The sequence below is a fragment of the Varroa jacobsoni genome, unplaced genomic scaffold (genome assembly GCF_002532875.2).
Source record: "Varroa jacobsoni isolate VJ856 unplaced genomic scaffold, vjacob_1.0 scaffold_1336, whole genome shotgun sequence".
Taxonomy (NCBI): Eukaryota; Metazoa; Arthropoda; class Arachnida; order Mesostigmata; family Varroidae; genus Varroa; species Varroa jacobsoni.
The window spans coordinates 92270-115073 of NW_019214238.1; the positions used below are offsets into that span (position 1 = coordinate 92270).

The window sequence follows — 22804 nt, forward strand, 5'->3', positions numbered from 1 at the left end:
CGCATATCAGTTTATTTGCACTCTAAAATAGGTGACTACTAACCAAATATATATATATATATATATATACAACGTTTGCAAAAATAGTTATTTTTACGCTCGCGGTAGCCGCCGGTTGTAATTAACAAAGTCGATAGATAACGTGTCTAGTCACTTTATCGTAGTTCCTTCTAAATACATTTTTCCATTCGTGACTTGCATTCCCTTTATTTATTTGATGAAAAAAATTCCTTAACGCAAAGTTGCCTGTTTCTTTTAGAAAGACAGGTTCGATGCTGTTTAGCATAGAAAACTGCTCTGCTCAGTATAGCTGGATACCATATGATGATGCCCTTGGTACTATCTTTTAAGGGAAGGCCTTCAGGGCTTTAAATCAATATAGCGCCCACGATATATGCCCTGAACGACTTTACGAGTAGGTCCAGTGTAACTTACAAGTATGTGAATTTGTTTATGTTTGATCGCCAATTGAGAGAAGGACACCCAACTCTACTACCGGACCGTCACGCTTGAATTTCACCGTTTAAATCTTCTGTGAGTCGTCAATTTCCAAAACAATATCTTTTACGTAGAAGGCCAAAGTCGATAACGCTCACTACAGGTAAAATCGGCTGCTAATATATAGGTACAACATCGTCCTTTACCAATGGATACCTGCTTGCTATTTGTTGGTTGTTCAAGGTTGGCAGCTAGTAATGCGATAGACAATGGTCGAAGGGTTCGGAGAAACCGTTCGTTTGGGTTATAGGTTAGTGTTCGGTGATTCAGTCCTTAAATATAATAGCTTTGAATTGAAATACAGTCTTGAAGAAGTTCAGTGTCTTCATGGGAACATCGTATTATGCTAACGTGTCGGGTATCCGGATTTGCGAGCCGTACTTAAAGCCAGTCCGGAAGTCAATGAGCTTAAAGGTATTCTTTTAACGCCATTAGAAACCGTTGAGTAGACCAACGAAACAGATGTTTTTGCCCGTAAGCGGTACTGCTTGTCTGACAATGCTTCCTTATGACTGTAGTATGGGACAAGCTGATATACTAAAAGATTCGACAAAAGTTTATAAATATTAGTTTTATTGAGTATTCCTCATCAAAATAATAGTTCTTAACGTTATGTGGATGAAACAAAGATTCCTTTGTGCTTATATGAGGCACTTTTAAATAGGTCTCCATGCTTATCCACGTGACACGAAGTATATAGTCTGATAGGAGGCGGATTGTAACGAGAAAGCAAGACAATTGAACCCGACGAAGTACGGGGTTGGTCGGACATTCTATGATAAGATCACCTCACCAACAAAGGCCATGTCCTTGAAACGATTAGAACATAACTATAATATCTGGCGTGCATTTGATCCATAGTTTCGATTAGGTTAGGTCTGTAATCACCTACGAGCGAAGTGAAACGATTTAGGTGCGAGACGACGACTTCGCAAGTTTGTTAAGTAGCATTTACATTTATGATTACAACTAAATCTTTAAGAGACATTGTTTTAAACTAGAAGGCCAGATAATGAATCGTGCAACATAACCTTTATAACAATCTTTACTATGTCCTGACGTACAAATGTGTTCTTTTTTTAGGGGAGAACGTTCGCATTGCTTTCGAACCTATAAAAAGTAAGCGAACTCTATCAGACCTAAAATCCGGAAGTTGATTCGTTGCGTCTGACGGCATTCAATGGAGTTGTTACCACTTGCGGCAATAAGCGAGAACAGTCATGATAAACCGTACGTTCATCAAAGGAACAACTAGGTTGGCTGGAAGCGACAGCCATCACTCGGGGCACATACATTCTGCGACATACAGCGCGTTTCCAGAATGCAAAAAGCCCAATAAGTATATTTAATCGAGAATTTATTAAGTTCGAAAGCTATTACATGGTCGTTCTTCCGTTTCAGAAGCAATAATAGAGTTATTGTTTTGAAGGTATTGAAAATCCCCAGCTTACATCCACTTATAAGTTCGACCATGATAAAACTTCAGTGAAGTTATACTACAAGAAATATTCACACTTACGCACAATAATTAGATATTTGAACTCTTTTGAAGCTTGCATTATACGTTATTGCTATTCTACGTTACTACTGTTTTCGCGTTACTATACAACTTAAAACGCGTTTCAATATACCGTAGCCTTGTCCTTTGCTAAATTTCCTATTGTTCACCTTATTATCATTGTCTACGTTTTTCTTGCTTAGCTAAATCGAAAAAAATTTGAAAGAATGATCACTATTCGCTACTTTTGCATTCATTCTATGGCTGTGGCATTTGGAGCAAGTTGCCCATTGTGAGCCAAAATCAATGATGATACGGCTATTAAAAAATGATGGCTCGGGGAGTATTGAAAAAATAACAGCTGAAGTACAGTATTGAGACAGCATAGAATAGGCAATAGAAATAGTATAGAATAGTATAGGCAGAATAGAGTCCTCACGAACAGCGTTCGCGATGAGTATCCAATCCGATTATGACATTTAGGTGTTCGACGAGTTCTCCCCTAGCGCTCCATTTTGCCATGCCTATTGGGAATCAAAATCCCCTTACGGCATTGCTGCTATCGATAATATCGGCGCTCCATTATAGGAATATCAATCTATTTAGGTGCGAACAAAACGGTGAGCCTAATGTTATCTATAGTAGTCTATTTAGCAGACTAGTTCGCACCTTAGAAGGCGCCAACTAACAAGAAAATAGAATAATAGGGCCGACAGGAAATACGACTTTTGATAATCGCAATATCAATGATTAAGCAGGAGCGTTTACCAAACCCACTACAGCTTCGTCTATTGTAAAATTAATCAGAAATAGAGACGATACCTGGTGCGCATTCTGAGATTTTTACTCCGGCTGACATTGTAATACACTTCGATCAGACGGGAGCATGTTACCAGAAGCGTTGATCAACGTTGCTGCACAAATCAGTCGCTGAGATTAGCGTCACGGACGCGGTGCAGGTTATCATTATTTTGTAGGGATGTTTTCTCTAGTACCCCAGTTATATTTGCGCAAGTATACAGGTATCGCCCTCTTTAGTTGCTTTCAATATTCACCAGCGGAAGACATTTCTCAACATCGAACTTTGCAATATGTTTCCCACCATCATACGTGTCTTCGATGCCAGGGGCATGCGATCAACGTTCGCCGTTTACTGAATTCTCTACGGACAGTTGTGCATAATCAACACGGCCTAATGGCCCGTCCATTCGTCGTGCGTCCCTCACCAGGCGTACCTCTCAGGCTAACTACTCCTTCACCAAATACACCTTGCATTGCCTTGGTCCACCTATAGCACAGGAATATGCCGCCTCCTAACCTTGTCGTCGTACTTTTTCAGGAAGTCATACAGAGGTAGAGAACAACTTTATACGGCAGCACACTCAGGCACGCATTACCTGTGTGGAATAGGGAAATTTGACAAATGGTAAAACCTACGTTAATTTAGCAGTAATTGTATTTGATCTATGACCGAAATCTGTGTTGTGTTACACCAGTTGATCCCTCAGCCAAGAGCCTTAACAGGGGCACCCCACAATGCAACTGAATTCAGTAACAACTTCACTCAGAATGAAGAAGTTGCATCAGTACATATTTATCGTATTTATTTATTATCGTATATGGTGTCAACACTTGATGAGAGCATAAGATGCAATGCCCGATTTGAATCAGTGACCTTCGGCTAGGAAGATTTCAATGCCAGAAGGGACGACGCGGACAATAGCTGCAATACAGAGTTATTTACGTACGGTGATCTATACAGACCACTATACTTTGATTAAGGTCAAGTAGGACTGTGGCATAGCAGCACGGATGATTGCAAAATATGCTTGAAGAAGGGCAAGTCTTGATCATTTATGCCAAAATCGAAAAAAAAACAAGTGCTGAGAAAATCGATCAATCAACGAACCAATTAACTATTAATTAATAATCGGAACGAATTAGTGAGCGAGCTAACGAAAGGGCATTTGAGTGTATTCGAATGTTTGCTTCAACCGAATACAGATCACTAAGTTTCTTTTTTAAGTAAATTAAATTTAAGTAAATGCTGTTCCAGTCTTACTACTACGAGGCCACACACGTTCTTAAATAAGCGTTAAATAGAAATCTAAGAAGAAACCCCTCAAAAGTATGGCAATAGTATAATGTTAACCTAAAATTCAAACATAGCACATAGGCTTGTAGATAATTGAACAGAATGAATAATATACATTATTTGAACAATAAAGGCACAACCCAACGCTTTTTTGGGTTGCAACAAAAAACCAATGTTGGAAAATCATTAAACTTATATTGCTCAACGTAAATATCGATAGTTAACTTTTTAACAGCAGAAGGTATTTTTGATAAATACGTAAAAAGTAATTTAAATCGATTGTTTCGGGTTGTAGGTCAAGCATGCTTCTATTTTTATGGAGCGCTAAAATCGTTGCGTATGTTCGCCAATGAATAGAACAATTGCGACTGACAGTACCCACATATTTTCTTGTATGTGTAGTTAGAAACATATTAGCTTAAAGCTTAGCAAGGACATTTGTCTTCGGGACCACCTCTAATCGGCCTTTTTGATTTCAAAACTTGGACGTTCAAGTCACAAAGCCGGTGATTCTCAGTAATACGTACGGTAGTTAAGTTTAACGATGGAACGGGCTGCTATAGATGCCAGCTTGTCGCGTCCGTAATTATTTACAAATACAAATAACTTGAAAGAAAGTTGTGAATCGCAAGTAGAAATCGATAAACGCGATAAGATCTATATTTATAAGCCTGATGTCCCACTGACTGTGCCATCGTCCCGATTAATTATTGCTATAATTTGTAAATACGTAAATTTGGAAAGCTCACTAATGTCGACGCAAATCGACCAAGGACGACGGTATACAGGCACATTAAGAGATGCAGTACTGTCCCAGGACCATCAAAGCTCATGTATTTTATCGAAATGCTTACAATATTTTTACAATAGAAGCAGCAATAATCTCCCGTCTTTTTTCGGCGACTCATTAAAGAGATACTATTTGTAAAATTCTTACGGCCAGCAACAACTTGACAAAATCGATAACACGGAAATAGCTTTGCATTGGGTCTCTCTACTAACAAGCAGTATTATTTTATAACGTTGTATTATAAACAGTACAATGATATTCATTAGTAATAATATCATAATTTCGTTGATCGTACTGAAAAAGCAGGGCTATCGAAAAAGAGATATCAAAAAATGTGTTTTTTTTTTATACAAGAGTCATTGCCAAAACAGGGTCATGAGCTTTAAAAATCTGTCACTCGTAAACCTAGCACATGACATGTCGGCCCTTATTCCATTCGAGCCAGCATTATCAACTATCAGAATCTCTTAGAGTGTGGGTTGTGTTCTATATATATATATATATGACGATATAAAGTACGATCGTATAGCTTCACATGTGTGAGGGTATATATATCTGTATGTGTACATCGTCTCCGCATCAGCTTGATTCTGCAGAGAGCTAAGCATTATCCGTAAAGATTGTCGCTTCTAGCGACGTCTCATCCGACGAAGACGACGAAAGCACAGCGGAAAAGATGGAGCAAAGAGGGCTGAAAAACGGGTCGTAGATGAAGCCAACCCGTATTGTTAGTGACGGCTTCATGCAAAGAGGCGCACTAGCCGACGACAGGACTGAAAAACTATTTCGTCGCTGGTCCGTTCACGCATTCATTCGGAACCGACTTTAGACATTTTCAAGCGACTGCCGTACCTCTAACATCGGCAGCAGCGCGACCAGCTAAGAACGCAAACAGACGACAGCTAACAGCGTTTGCTTACCTGACGCTAAGCTGGGCTGAAACGGGAAGCTGAGCCTGCCTTCAAGATATTGGAATCGGCTTAGATTCTCAAGCGAGCGGGCAGGACGAGGCGTGGATTAGGTGTTGGGACTGCAAGCTTGTCCCACCTTCATACCCATTTGCTTCTACCCATTCGAGGCCCATTTTCACGGGGCCACCAAGCCAACGCTGTTTTCGTCTTCTGCCACCATCCAAATTTGCTGACGATAAACGGATCTTTAGAATCTGTGTTGCACTAGATTCTACGCTACACGATTACGTCGATGAAAGCTGTAGCCTACCAAGAAAGAAACGTGTCACGTACTTCGTCTGCTACTCGTCTCGCTTCTACTTTGTCTCCCCGTTCTTAGCTAACAGTCAATACAGAGACGGTGTGCAGAATTTGCCGAATCGGTTGTGACGTTGTCATTTACTCTGTCAACTGGGGACGGCGGAACATTATGCAGAAATTTTGCATAAATTTCGTGCGTAGAAAACTTACGGGCTAAGACTCTCGACTGGTGCAAAAGTTTAGTAAAGTAATTGGTGGTGATGATGATTATTATGGTGACAATGATAGCAGTCATCATCAGTATCGGGAATGGATTCGCAGGCTTGAACCTGCGAGTGTGTTACTATTGGTTTAACCGATTTGTTAAACGCCATTGTCATAGGCTAGAGTAAACTGTCGTTTCAGTATACGCGAACCGTTGTCCTGTCCCTGCTTTACGTTTTTCTATTCGAATGCTTCAACGAGACTTGCTTTGCTGAAGCTTCTTCGTCGTCCTGCCATAATAAAAAGGAATAGGACATCTGCAATAATTTTCTTGTCTACCTTTTGACACCTTGCCCATTCCGTTATTCATTATTATTACAGCTACCCAAATTTTTCTTTAGCTCGTATAGTCGATCTAAGTTTCGGCTTTGTACCAGTTTGTTTTTGAGAAATCACCTGGGCGATATTCCAGTCCAGCTGGAAACCTATTCTTCTCGTAATCTTCGTCTCGTAATCCTGCTTGTAAAAGATACCGGTTTCTCGTGAAAATGTTCATATAATTTCTCTGGTTTTTCGATTGAAATTATTATATACATATATATATATATATATATATATATATATATATATAATTTGCAAAAGCTTAACAATATTTATAAAAATTGCCATGATTTTCTATAGCGATGAAAAAGATTAGAAGTTTTGTAAAGCTGAATTGTCTACCTATTCTATAAGAGCATAGCAACCATTTGTTAAGGCAATGACGGATGAATGACTTTTCTTGGGTATCAGAAGCTACGCTTATTAGTACTTTCTTACTGAATTAATCTAGATAGTATGCGTAATCCTACGTTCTACCAATGGCGTATAAATATTTTCTATTGTTGAGCCAAGCGTTCACAACAGTGACAAGACATAGCCGTACGTAAAAGCCAATGTTGCAATTTTGCCATTCACTCATTTTCATCAGTCGATCTCTATTTACCTGAAATCCCCTGCTGTCCTTGGTACTTACCAGATAGGCCGTTCGACAGGTGTCGTGGTTATACTTCGGTGGTTATTTTGGGCCTAGAAAGCTATTGAGAAGCTAGAAAAAAAAGGTAGTTTCATCGGTCAATCAGTCGAAAAATATAGCACCAGCGCTACTTTATTGTCAACGCGGTAGGCCATCTTCCGAAGTTTGTTTGACACTTTGCTATTTACGGTGCGGCTGTACTTTTTTTAAGGCCTGCATAATTATGAGACTGGACTTCTGCTTCTTCCTGTTGCTATATATTTTCTCTGTAAAATTTCTAATGGCGTTCTCTCGTTTTTATGCTATGGTGCTCCACTGAGCTGCGTTTGACGTTCTGAAATTGAATAGGATAATTTGAGCATTCGTCTACGGCGACGATTATTAAGGACATATGGAAATAAAGAGTAACATATCATAGCCGTATAAAATTTCGAAACGATATCAGTCAGTGAAGATCAGCTTGAATTTACAGTAAAACATTGAAGAGTAGTCTTCAGATTATATTTATGAGTTGAGCGCTTTTTCGTTTAAACAACTTTCTTTTCGGGTTTTTATTCAGCATACTTTTTTGGTGACAACAGCATTAGGGATTAACAGTGTTTAATGGCACTAGAATGCTCTCTTGTGAAACCACTTTTCGTCCGCAGAGCCAGCGTTGGTGTCTGACCCTGTGCGGTAAACTGAAATCCAAATATCACTGCAGTGGGTATAAATAGAAGACGTAGTAAATGAACCGCCATGGCAAAGTGCCCTTATTTTATATTTATATCGATACCTGGTAAAAGATGCGATCCGGATCAGGACTGTCGATTTATTTGAGTGCCAGGTCGTCGATTATTTTTCTGCTGGCAGTTGAGTTAGCTGTAGGCCCGGAGTTCGTATTCAGGCTACTTGGCCTAACTTCATTGCCTTTTATTAAACGATTTGATGCCATGGGTTAATTTGCTGGTTCAAAGGTTACTCGTAGCCTGTTTATAGGACTTTTTGCTCCCAATACCTTATCCAGAATAAGCACGAATATAGTAAATGATCGGTAAGGATTCGTGGTCCTTTTTACTTCGGTTTTCACTTTCTGTTTGTATATTGCGTATTTGCGTAATGAATTTATTTGGGCCAATTCGAATTCTGGCAATTCTATAATGCGACATGCATCTTTAGGTGAATGTTTCAATTACGTTTCAACTGCGTACACCCTGGTATAAAATAAAAATCGATGTGGTTCAACTGGGGATTTGGAATTACTAAGGTTAGATACGAGGCCTGTATTAAAGAACCCGAATATATAGAAGGTAAATCATCCCAAGTATCTGGCAAACGATACAAAAAGACGTAACGATAATAGGGGCAACCACAAGGAAGGTTCACGTTATTTTCTAGTCTAATTTAGGCCAGCTTTTTTCCCATATGGCCAGAACGCCAGTAATTACAATCGCAGCGAAAATTAATACCAACCATATTTTAGAAGTAAAAGACTTAGCAGGTTTGACATAGGTTGTAGGCTTACCTTGGCGCAGATTGCTATTTCCACTATTGAAATAAGTCAGATCCCTTTGTTGTGCACTTTTCCACCTACTCGTTGGTAGTATACCTGTTCGCATGTTAATGTCGCTAGGGTTCCGAGATTGCACCTAGAGCCGCAAGCGTAATTAATCAACGCTATGTTGAGACACGATATTTACCGACATAAAAGTACGTAATATGATTCAAGCAAACGAAAGATGACCTTTGTCCATAGCTGACATAGTAAGCGGGCCGCATTTCTTTTAGAGGAAGTCTGATACGTACCGGTCAATCTGGCAATCAATTGACGGCGGTGAAATCCCTGCACATACGGATTCCGCAGAACGTTTATCGTACGTAGTTGGTAAACTTATTTGAGATGTAAGTTGGCTGATAATTCTCGGCCAAATAGCCAAATAAGAGCAAGTTGTTATCGTACGCAAGTCGTATAATACTTAAAATTGTAGTTACTGAGCAAAATAGGCGCAGAGCTTAGTTCGAATGCTGGTAACTTAATTTTCATTGACCAGTACTGCTGCGGTCAGTATTTGTCTAAGCTTCAAATAACTTGAAAAAGTTGGAAAGAAACTGTGAAATTACATTTGCTTTACTTTATATATATATATATAGTCGAAATGACCCACAGGATGATCTTTCGCCTCTTCTCGAAAATCAAGGTCGACCGCAGACGACTTACAAATTAACTTAACAGCTCTGTTATACTGTGGTTTCAATGATTTTATTACGGTTGCAATTGAGTGGTAAGTTAAGAGTATGCAGCTACACTTGAGTTTACTTTGATCCAGTTGGAATAATTTAACACGCACATTGTTTGGGTAATATTTAAAGGTAATCGTCGACAAACACTGTCTTATTCCAGTGATGCTTAGCGGAGACGACAACTAACCGGAAACGGATATTCTAGTGTGATGGTCTTCATAGCCTCACATATATATTTTATGGCGAAACCTTATAAGGCTAGACGAATCAGTTATAACAATCATTCTATAACAGTGCGCATTACAGGCCAATGGGCACTTTTCACTTGTCCTTCGCCCTTTCTTTATAAAAGCACAGCTCGTAGGGAACATTCAGAAACAGACAAAGCTTTATGGAAGCTGATAAATGAATTGCGCTCGGATAACTTAGACAGCTGTGTTGGACGTGGAGCGTCATTGGGCAGCCGCGAACAAGGAATAGCGGTTTTACTTGCCGTTTGCCCGCGGAGCGAAATGAGAAGCCGACGCTTTAGCCACTCGGTCAGATTGTGCGATGGATGGCATCATCTGGCCAACTCTAACATCTATACCCAAAGATATTAGCTGCACAACCCCAGAAAAAGACCGGGTTAGCCAAACTATTTATAATCAATATAAGTGTGGCCAGAAAGGGGTTGGAAAACAACAGTGAAGGTTGACAATGATAACATAGACGACGAAACTGAAAGGAAACCAGTCGGCCAATAATATCAACAAGTTACCGTAATGCCACGAAGTCCGTGGGGTAAGCGACCATTGCTGTCTTAACGATGAACCAGAAGGAACTATGAGGTAATCCTACTGAGTGAATTGCCGTAACGATAATTTCTTAGCCTTAGGTATCCTAAATTAGTAAATAACTATGCATATATATATATATGTGAAGCCAATGACAAAGTAATACTCGCTTTTTTTAAACGCCTGCTTTCCACTTTTTATCTCTACTATCTGTGTACTTTTACATATCATCCAGAAGCTGTTATAATTTCATTATTAAGTGAACATAATTCTATCTGTTCTGAGTTCAGACTTCAAAAGAGATGTTCCTGGTGGAGAGAAATGTAACAGGAGAACCTCAGAATTGGGAAATCTGCTAGAAAGAAGTGCAAAAAGCATTTTTGATGCCTACTATACTACCCCTTTTCCCTAAGCCAAAAAGCTGTCGAAGCAGCCGGGAAAATTTATGCTTAACACAGCAAGAACCTACTAACCAAGAACATCGCCCGAAGGTGTTTGCTAAATCCCAAAATGGGATCTTGGACCTGAAAAATACACCCCGTCTTGGTCATTCGATATTGATGAGAACCGTGGATGGCAAACCGCTCGTCACTGTCGAGAAGATAAGCTGCGAACACTAGACTACTGCTTGATACCTTAAATGTATGGGATTTCATTAAGAATGAGGAAGCCTGGGTATGGCCTGACTTCTATGGAGTGTATAGTGATGTATTTGATGAAGCGCATAGGTAAACGCAGTTTCTCGTTGGCCTGTAATATTTTTTCTGGCACCGGTCTGTACACAGCTACAACGATAGATTTCTACGCAGAATTCCTACAGGTGACGCGAAGTGCTGTCTATACATCTATATTTTACACCGAAAGGAATGGGTAATTCCTTCAAAAATGGCTAAGCTCAGAATTGAGCCAGATTTTCATCCGAAAAATAGCATGATTTGCATTTAATAGGACTGAAAGCACCAGATACGTTACAAAATATGTCCAGTTCCCTCTACTGGACGATGCTGTCTAACAGGAAAGGCCGATAGGCACGAGGGGCAAGAGAACGTCATACAGCGAGGGCCGCTAAAGCCGCTTTGCAAAAGCTATATCCAAGATTGTTTCTCACCCTCCACATCTTCCAAGCCTCGTGCTCGTGCACGAAAAAAGTGAAACTCGTATTCGTACATTTGACAGCGGGGACGGCCTCAAAAACTGAATGGACTTTAATAGAGTTCCTCAACACTAGACCTTATTATTCCTGCAAGAGGAAATAACTAGGTTGGTTAACGAATGCAGGAAGGATACGAAGAGTGACGACGAATACATTTTCTGTTAGGTGGGGAAACAGCTCATAGTTATGTTTTGCCCAAGGATGCTGTCTTCTCTAACGGTTTAAAAGCTGCCGCGTTTTTGAAGTTGGCCCGCACCTGGGTGCTAGCAAACACAATAATTTGCGTCTTGAGTGCAACACATGCTATGAGGTAATCGTGTTAATGATTCCGTCGTTGTTGCCTATTACATTGACACCGTCGTGTCAGTTATATGGGTCGGCTGTAATTTTGGGTCACTTTAGTCTTTGTTGTCTAAATCTATCACCGTAAGGCGATCTCCTGGCGTGTCCGTGAAATTACACTTAGATAGAGAGCCATCGGTCCAGTGACCCATTACACACCATTGAAAGGGTCGTCATCGTCAGAGATACATTTCTCTTTTCATCCCAATCAAACTTTGTTATCAAATACGACGCAGATGTTACATTGTAATACCATGTATCAAAGCCGAGCATTTTGATTTCTTTACCAAGTGGTTATACATGAACGCTTTTTCCTTACGATGCTTTCCGTTCCCAATCCTGATCATTGCTCTGAGCGAAAAAGATTTTATCAGAACAATACACACACAACCTACTGTTAGCGTTCAGATGTAACTCTTCAAATTCAGCTCGTGTTAGTAGGCTTGCCATCATTCGTTCTATTCCTGTTTAAAAGCGCTATACGTAACGCGGAAATTATATAAAACTATGGAATACTATTCCAACTTGCCAAACGAAAGACGCTGACATTAACAACTGCGTTCACTAAATTATACAGAATTTAAATTTTTCGTTATAGTTATCTTTTACTGAAGTGTTTTTACATTTGATTTTCCAGTAGCATCACACATTTCCGCGGTAGTGTCTTCACACAAACAACTCTGTTGTAATAGTTCAGAGCAATACTTCGCTGTCGTTTGTAAATGCAAAACACAGACTAAAAACCATTAGTTTTTATCACATGTGCAAAAAACGCTTAAACAGGAAAACTACCAAAACAGTAACACAACTAGCATACATCTGTTATATTGTATAATACGTAATAAAAACCGATGTTTCCAATAGACTTTGTCGATCTATTACGGTAAACTTTAGTGTTAGTTGGCCCATATTATTCAGCCACTTCAAAGGTACTCTATTTCTGCCAGACCTCATCTTAATAAATGTCACAATTTTCACCTCTGTGTTTATTTTTGTTCAGCTTTAAAACACTGTTATTTTAGGGGCCTAATAACCCCCTTCAGTACATAACAAGGCTTCGTAACTATTATAGATCACCTTGTTAAATGTCCTTAACTTTAGTAGACACATACCTTACTTTGAGAGTACTACGGAGCTAGGATACATCTGGCACCTTCAAAGATAGGATTTTTAGTCAAGTTTCAGGATTGGCTTTCCATACGCAAAAAGTTCTTCACAGTCAAAAACATAACTTTTGACCAAGTTTGAGAGCAAAATTTCCGCATACGAGGAAGTTATTGGAAGTCGAAGATTCTACCTATTTTTTTATGAAAGCCATATCGTAAAACGGTTGTAATTTTGCAGTGCGAACACCTAATGTCAACTGAGAGATGCCATTAAACCCCTACCGCTGAATGCTATATGGCCTTTGCTTTGACCCCAACACAAAAATTAATTCTTACGTTGTTCTTTCTGCTAGACCGAATATTTCGCCGCAGACTCTTTCTCGAATTGCCTAAAAATTGTGTATCTTTCACGTCACGACCGACGTTTTCCTTACCTTACACTTCTCAGATAAGAAAGTACGAGATAACAGAGCATAACGAGAGCCTGTGCAAAGAGAAAAAGAGACAAAGAAAAGAAGAAAGACGAAGTGTGTGTATTGTCTACTAAAGGAAACTGAATTGAAAGGGCGGTACGGCGAGAGTGACAAAATAACGATGCGTCTGCTATCGTCACTCAGCACCAGGGTGCAGGGAGCCTCACCTGTGTTTGCGTCATTCTTATCGCCGGTACCGTCGTCGCCGAGGTTCTCGTTAGGGAAAGATAATCCAAAGGCAGTCCAGCGGTCGCCAGAGGACCGCCGAGTCGCCGGGGTCTCGGGCTAAAGACGGGGTCAATTGCTGTTGCACGCAGCAGAAGATTTCTAATAAATATAATCAATAAAGGCACTCCGGCTGCAGTACGGAGTCGGCCAACAGACAGACCTTTCCGGATGAATTATATACTCACTCACTATGTTTCGTAAGCTATCCTCACCCGTTTCCCTTTTCCGTCTACTTTCCTCCTCTCCTTTTGTGTCTTTCTTTTAGCTGGTTGTTTCACTGCTTAACGCTTGGCACTCGCCGAATCCGAACTAGACTGCGACGATACGAGGCGACGCTGGGCTAAGCAAGAAGGCCGTTTTTCCTATTTTTCCTCCTACGGCCTTTTAAAGCATGACCCTCGGTGTGACGCACACTTCTAGCCTTGTTACTGCTTGCGGCTGCCGCGTCGCTTGCGTCGAAGAAAAAGACCACACTGTGAGTTAAGGAGAAACGTTACGACCACTCGTTTCTTTCTAAAGTGCTCGGGAAAACGACCCCTACTCGCAGTCTTTCTGCTCTTATTCGTTTCGGGGTTTCGTTATATGGACCGTAACTATTATGGTTAGGACTCAGTCGTCATTGCTAGACCATTTTTTCGGACAAGCTGCAATAGGCTGAACACATACTATGTGGCGATAGTGCAGTAGATAGCCCGGAGAATACACACTTGTATTAATTATATCGGTTTAAGAAGAGAGAGATAAATAAATTGACCATTGCTGATTTTTTTTTTTGCTTTTTTTATTCATTAAACAGCTGTTTAAGAAGGAAATGTGTACTCATGTATACAGAGTGGTCGATGTTTATACAACCGTCCCCTAATGATTATACGTGGGCTTAGACTCCGAATGACTCCTGCAACGTTTGTGAATGGTGATGACTTGCTCATGTTGTTTAGGTAGAGTGTCAGACTATACAGTCTTTGATCCGTTGTACTAATAGACGAAAATTAAGGGTTCACTTCTTGATCGAAACGGACATGGCTATAAATTAAAGTGCTCGAGAATCTTGTATGAAACAAAATGCAAAGCTGGGATAGATTTGCCTAATGTATTCACAGCAGCTATCGGTACAAAGCTGGATCTCTAAATCGTAAAAGCGAGAAATTTTGATGTCTGGGTGGGTTTGCGCGGGCCAACATAGTGTTGCAATATCGTTACTGTATAACTAAAACATCCAAAGGCGTTGGGGCGACCTAGCACTAATGCGAATAGACGCCTCGTGCGGTCGAAACAAGTTCAAGTAGAAGTTTCAAAGTTTATAACCACAATATACCTTTGAATCCTAGCGCGTGAGTAAACCTTTCCACCTAGCAGAAATTTCACGAGCTATGCCGGTTCTTAAATATGACTTGAAAGCTGCTGATCGTTTGCCGATAGACACACGTCATACAGCACATCTACAAATTTCTTGGATGAATTATGTTAGAAAATTAAAATTTGGGTAGATATGAAGACGCATATTAAATCTCTAGCTAATTCATGATAAAAGCCATTGCAGACATTTTAATGAAATTGATCAAATCGGTAAATCAGATATTAATTTTCTCGAGATTAAATTTATGGTGGTAATTTATGGATTATGTCGACATCCACAGTTTCAAAGGCATGGACAGTAAACTTAGAAAAAAAGGTCAAAGAGCACGAAAACGGCGGTTCGGCTAATTATTGAAGGCAAGCCGTGCGAGGCGTTCATACTTCGCTCCTTTTTGTCTATAAAAGTATACGTATGTACATTAACAGAAATATTTGCAACGTTTCATCATGCCTAAAAATGATGAGCAATTAATAATAGGAGAATATTTTTAATCTTTCGAAACTCGAAAACCTGTTTTTCGAAATAATGCTAGAGCTACCACGGCGCCCAGTGATGTAAAATGATAACAATGAAACGTTGTCTCTCATTGCCAAGGCATAGTTTATTTTATACTGTAAAGCCGGTTGGCATATCTACCCTAGCATTGGAAATCTTTTTGAGCCGCTCTGGTCTACCTAGAGCTCTTTAGTGTCCTCTCCAGCAATGCAACCGAAACGCACGCTCTACTTGTCCGCTTCGAAAAAAGCTAGACTACTGAAACTAATTTAACTAGTAGCTACTTGGTCGTTTGTTGGAATAGCGTAACATCAATGGGGTTGTTGGGAACGACAACGCCTCGTGGTGTGATTACGTGCCGGGAATGTCAGACAGATTTTTCGCGAGTGCCCAAAATCGCTATCTGTTGACACACGTCGGTGGGTTCCACCGAGAGACATTGTATTACACATTAGAAGCCTAATCATCTCGACAAGTTAGCAGCCTAGAACGTCTGCAAGATGCTTTTCCCAAACCGATTTCTCTAGACTGAACCAGCACTCTCTCAATACAGCTATGGGACTATAGAAATTGCCGACTACATTTGAAAAGAGATCATTGAAGACGCTAAACTTAGCTTTAGCGACCAATTTGTTCGTCGGCATTTTTCCCAAAATTCAAAGATTCGGGTCTTATCACATGGAGATTGAACTTTATAGTATCGAGGATCTACATTATGGAAATAACAACAACTTTGACCGGGCGCGATGAGGAAAAAGTTTACGAGAAGTATCGCTGGATTTGTGTTAAATGTTGCCATTACGGGATACAGTAATTCTTTGGAAAATTTTAGGAGTCTGGTAATATTTGCTAGATAGTGTAAAAAATCGAATGTGCATACAATAATCTATAATAACACGCGGGAGTAAAAATTTAATTAAGTACGGCACGTGAAAAATTATCGTTTTATTATACGAATTCCTCTAACTAATTCACTAGACATAACAAACGCTAAGTTAATATCGAAACTTACTAAATTTACGCGCACGCAATATATCACTGGCCACAAATCGCTTATATCATTGTTCATTTTTCACTATTTGCCATTCGTACTCAACGAAACTACACTGAGTTTTACGTCCGGTACTGTCCCTAAGCAACGCACGTAATAACCTACAATTGCCTTTGGGCATCGTTCTCAAACGAGTATTCCATTTGAACTAAGCGAAGTCTCTATATGTGGTGGCATCCTATGCTGAGCCGTGCGTGTCACTTAAGCGTTCACCTTTTAATCATCAAAGGTTCAATCAACTATTTGTATGGAAAGCGAATAATTATCAACCAATCGTCGTTTATTCAAAGATAAAAAACAGGGGCAGGCATACATCGTCACTCTGTCCTCTTGCCTTTGTCGCTCGCCTTCTCTCGCGATCACGCACTGTCTTTTTGTTTTGCCTGTAAGCGTCTGTCCGCTTCGACGTTTGAACAAAAGTCATTCCAGCCAGTTGCAGCTGTAGTGAAAATAATCGCAACGGCTTAGCAACTGGAGCATCGTAAGAAACGGGCATAATAAGCCCATAAAAACGAACAGCGTGTGACCAAGAGATGAGACAAAACGACGAGACACCGAAAATACGAGCAAAACTGTAGCGTTCGTTTATCGTTAATGCTGGATGTACCCATTGCGCATTTTCTATCGGTATGTATAGCCAATTATTTTCGTGTGTGTTTTATCTGAACAGGACGCCTAACGGAGTTGGCCATTCTGCTGGCAGGCCGTGTGCCAACTAACCATTTTCGGCAGCTCGTTGGTCTCTTCCTAGTGGCTAGGGGGCATGACAATGGTTCGGGCGTCGGCCTTCGATAACGGGCGGTATTCTAGAAGGCCGTTACGCTTCCACACCGTGTGCCTGGTCACTAGGCCAGGGAAGAGCACAAGAGCCTGTAAATCCTATATGGCCTGTTTAGAGCTTATAGTGGAAAGCTTGGAAAGAAATGGATATCGGCAGTTATCTGCATTTGTCGTGTGACCTTCAACAGGCCCACGGACAGAGGATCCCATGGGCTGCCACCCATGATTTCCCAACCCTGCATAGTATTCAGTGTGTTCTCTGCGAGCTCGCATAGAAGAGGGAAAAATAATGCTCTGAGAAAGAAAAGCCTAAAGGAAAAAATGGGCGCGGGTGGCCAACGTTGCTGCCCTCTGGGTTGCGTTCGTTGTCGGTGGGGAACCCGGCATGGCGCATGATCGCCATGGTAACTGCCACGAGAGTCCACTAAAGAACGATGCCGTTCGACCAAAAATTGGTCACGGCAACCCACAAGACGCCCGTGCGGGCTATTATCTATATGGGTGTGCAATATAGATAATAGCCGGCCAATATAGATAATAGACCAAGGGGAAGAAGAGACGAAGGCCAAATATAGGCGAGGCCTGGCAGAACACCCGCTCTATAGGCCGACCTCGATGGCAATTGTCATGAGCTTTGTTTAGCCTTACTATACATTGCCTTGTTTGACTAGCTATGTTAACTGACCGTCTTGTTCTATAGCTTGCGGAAAGTCAAGTTAACAATAAACGGAACCAGGAAACAACGTAGCCTACGAGAGGTCATACAGTCGACAATCCAGTACGTCAGAAGCAGGAGAAATAATATATATATATATAACTAAGCGAGAGGGAGCAGCACATAAGGCTGAGAGGTTTTAAAAATAATTGGGTCTGTACGAGCACTTGATAGCTATAGTACGACAGTTGAGTAACAACGTGAGCATTGGTCGTTTTCGTGGTAAAATTTATGGTAAGGGTATCTTACCTGCGGTGCGTGGTTCGTGCGCATTCGTCAAACTCATGCAAAACGGCATTCGAAATGGCAGGGCGATAGCACTGTTACCCACCCCTTTGCTTTTGAGTTTGCAAAAATACGAAAATCGACAAAAATCTGGATTAAGGACCTGGCATTGTTGCTGAGTTCAGTCTGGTGGCTTAGTCTGCAGCTAACGAGGGTATATGAATATGTTTAGGTAATTAAAATGCACTTTAATTATTTAGAATATATTGGATGAAAAATTATTCTACCACGTATTCTGTCACAACTCGTTAGAAGAGACTGGGTTAAAGGTAGTAGCAGTATAAAAATTAAATGAATATTATAATGCTACTACTTCAGAAACGTCACCGGCTACCACTGGCCCAACGGCCCTTGCTAAGTACACCTTTACCAAGAAATCACACCTACACAGCGCACGGATACGAAAACAATGCTAAACTCTAATTTATCCTGCCCATTGTTGGTGAGCTGCTTAATGATTTATTGAGAAAAACATGATTTGTTATGGTTTTTTTTTTAATAGCGGTGCAGACGGGGAATTATACTAGATTTCCAGGAAAGGGTATGTTTGTCTAGATTTTTTCATCCTTTGACCTTGCTGGGTTAACATGCGCAGGAAGTAACGAGTTTCAGCGGCGTCGCATATTGAGTCATTAATTTTTTCAATTCTCTAATATGACTTTGTGCGATGATCCATTTAACTGTGAAGTATTTTGAATGTGTTGCGTTCCTGTGGCTGTTACTATCAGCATCGTGGCCTTCGCTCGAAAACATCCGTATCTAGATTTCCGCACGATTTTGGTATGCCAACGTGTACACACATCTCTTGTACTTACGTGTTGAAGTACTTTTGTTGTTAGAGCATCAGTAAGCTAATGCGGGTAGTTTTGCAACGAGAGTAATTCATCGCGAATACTCAATAGCCTACGGTGAAGTCATACCGCGCGAATCTCCAGTCCTCCACGATTTAACGTTCTCTGGCAACGTGTCTGCTTACTGGACTTGGGGGCATGCGATGGTCTAGGCTCGAAACCTGACGTAACGACACTTCGGTTTATGCTGGGAAGGGTTTGCCGTCAGTGGCATTACTACTGGACACATATCCTGGAACAGTATCATCTGCGCCGACACGAAATATTTGTGTCCTAATACTCTGTTACATTAATCGTTTTACAGGTCCTGCGAAAATTTTGATTCGGAACTTATTCGCAGTTACGGTGTAGAAATTTGAAGTTATTCAAAACTTCTTGGGAGATCAATGTGCGACAGTTTAACGCGCTTTACAGCACAACATCATCACGCGTATGACAGGAAGCGATGTTATACGTCCCTGGTTAGGGCTTTGCTATCGAAGAGAATGCGGTTGGTCTTTGACAGGCCCTCAGATGCATAAAAGAGCTACATTTTTCCACTTCCGAGCCGCAGCTATTAAATGTATAGGTTGCCGTGAAATCATTGACAAGACAAAAAAGAACTATTAATCCAAATTCTATAAAGCTTTCCCGGAATTCTTTTAAGATCTGTAACTACTTCTTTAATTATCTACCACGGAAAGAAAAGCTGCGAAGTGGCTTTCTAAGCGTTCTGGAAACAGAAACGTCGATTTTAGACGGGTCACTCTATATTTATTCATTAATTTCACCTTTATGTTCTTTAACTAATTACACGATTGTAACATTGTTGCAGTTTAGCTGTGAATCTACCGGTAAGTAGCCTCAGGTTGTTCGTATCGTCAAGACCCGAAAATTCACCCGTTTTTAGAATGGGCTTTCGGATATATAGTAATCATTATAAGTACATCTGAGATAATTAAATATATACGACCTAGTATGTCTTTTTCATACAGATCTTTATTAACGTTATGTTACGTACTGCTGGCATTTTTGCCAAGGTGCACTACCGTAAGTATTTTGAAACCCAGGAGTTAAATCTAGCTCTCTAAGAGTACCTATGCTACATGAGCTAAAAACGTCTTTTATTTGACTTGTAAAATTAAATTTGCAAATACGCAGGATATTCGGGACTTCAGGCAATCCTGTGCTTGTGAGGAAAATACATAATACGTTGTGAAGACACAATAATTGAAGCTCAGAGTTTCGTCCCACAGCGTTCGAAGCAGCGCAGTGACGCACGATTAAGTTGTCTATAAAAATATGCAACTTTTTACATGCATACATGATCCTATTTGACCATGCTCAAGGTTACTCAACACTATACGCATGTGTAAATGCTTCTAAAAAACTGCTGTCTTTATTCATAGTTAAGCCATTCGAAACTATATAATCCGAGTATAAATCCACTTGATTGATACTCGTAAAATCTCGACAATGGCCTTTCAATGGTTACAGTTCCAACGGCTACTAGCGACAGCCGGCAGATTTACAATGTGCTAGCTTCGGTGATATGCTATTCGGATTACACGCAAAGGTCTCCTATAGTTAGACAATTAAAAAAAAAAAAGTTACACTGCGTAAATGATCACAGTGTTAAGTAAAACCAAAATGAATTATGCTAAAGTGTATTGTACGCCGGTGCAGTCGTTGAATTTATTGTGGCTCCATCTATCTAGTCACAGAATCACGTCTATAGTAAATAAAATAGACAATTCGATTAGGCGGGAAAATTTGAATCCTTTTTTGCGCTGTAGCCCGCACACAGCTTTTGTATATCGATTTCTTCAAAACTAAAGATTTCAGGTGTAGCAGGTGATTATAGGACGAGTGGCAGTTACCGCCAACGACAGTTTGAATACGAGACAAACATTTCTCCCAGCGCCCAGTGTTTTTCAGAGATATCTGCGTTCTATTCTAATAATTGCATCGCAAGTACGCAAATTAGTGAAAATTGAACAGAAAATTAATTCGTAAAGTATAGAGTGATCTTGCTTGTGGCTTGCATCCGAATCAAATTTTAAATATCCTAAAAGTTCAATTAAACGTACGTGTGCGATTCATTTGTTTACACATAAGCTTCGCTATCGATAAGTGTTGATTTGCAGCGATCTAAGTAGTGATTGATAATTCTTGACGGACATCTGCAGAATAGACATTTCGATCCGGATTCGTCGTAATGACAGCATAGCTTATACTAATTTATTTAATGAAATTCTAATTATCGTACAGATCTATGGGGCGTTCTTGCTTCGTATGGTACCGTCATTATGAGTTCGCCTTTGGCTCAAGGGGATGTGGCATACACCCTACAGGCAGAGGGTTCGGGAAAAACTGAGGCACTAGAAAAAGGCCAACGTCTTATCGATCGTTGCATGAAGCTCACTTCCGGAACACGAAAAAAAATTATATATCGTTCAACGTTTTCGCGGCCAATTAATTCGTACCAAGATAATCAGCAGGATCGAACGTCTATGTCGGCGTCTTGAAAATTCCTGTCTGGGCGAGATCTTAGCTAGTACTATTAAAAACTTATACGCATTTTTAAAAACAACCTCTAAGGGCTTCTTAGGGCTAGGGGCCAAGCTAAATCAAATCGAATGGCAGTTACATTTAACGAACAAGTCCGTCAGATATGTTCCTACCAGTACATAGAATCCGGTAACTATCTGTTTATCGATGGGCTGGGGGCATAAATTTTACTTTGATCTATTTCGGACACTTTGTGCGTGTAATGACGAACTTCCGCGATTTGCTATTGGTACTGAGGTTACCTTGGGAACACCCTTAGCAAATTTACGTGTGACGCTCTTTCAGTTACAAGTTCATTGTAACAAAGCATCAACCTGCTAACATGGACGATCGAAGAAGCTGATTTTTCGTTTGGTGCTCATTGGTAATGAGAATTGGATAAGTTAAGAATAGATCCGAATTCATAGCGGATAGGTGCTTGGCTGGAAAGCAGTAGACGATGTCCACTAATGAGAAGTGGTCCATACTGGACGAGTGCACAAACAAGGCATTCCCCCATTGATACAGGCACCTTCACTTTCGGGAAAGAATCCTACTTTTGGTAATCCGCAATTGTTCCGCTCAGAATTTCGAGCAGAGGACGTTTTTCTGTCGGGCATATTTTTTAACGGGCGTTGTATGACAACTTTTTTATGGAGCATTTTTACTTTCTGCTTCTGTAGTAAACGTGGAGTGTGAAGTGATCGCCTTTCAGGAACACGTTCGTTGAATAAACCACGTTGTATGCAGGCCACGTTTTGCGGCCTATATTGCTTCCTTCATTTGTTTGTCCAACAATTTATTTGACCACCGTGTCAGTGTACTGCGGTAGGCTACAGTAGTTGAAGTACATTGGGTTATTAGATCTATTCCTCACATTTATCATAAGAACGGTGAGGTATCTCAAAACATAAGAGCATAATCTGCCAGCAAATGTAGGCTCGACGGGGATTTCGAAACATTCGGTAGGTCTCTTAACTACAGGCATTTCACTTGTTGTATCTTTGAAAAAAATTATAATTATCTTCGTGTATTCTCCATAATAGGGTTTGTTTTTCCTATGGCTATGTTTAGCAATTTGTCTCGAAAAGCAATTTACACGAAAATGCATGCCATGAAGTTGACCCGTCTT

At 40.4% G+C, this 22804-nt stretch overlaps 1 long non-coding RNA gene across 1 annotated transcript; it reads right to left on the reverse strand.

Moving 5' to 3' along the window:
• LOC147752298 (uncharacterized) lies at positions 1-14351 on the reverse strand. The gene is made up of 3 exons (XR_015314413.1): positions 13822-14351; positions 2819-3393; positions 1-1035 (listed from the first exon to the last, which is right to left on the reverse strand). It is a non-coding gene; the product is annotated as an uncharacterized LOC147752298 (long non-coding RNA).
• Between the last annotated feature and the right edge of the window lie 8453 nt (positions 14352-22804).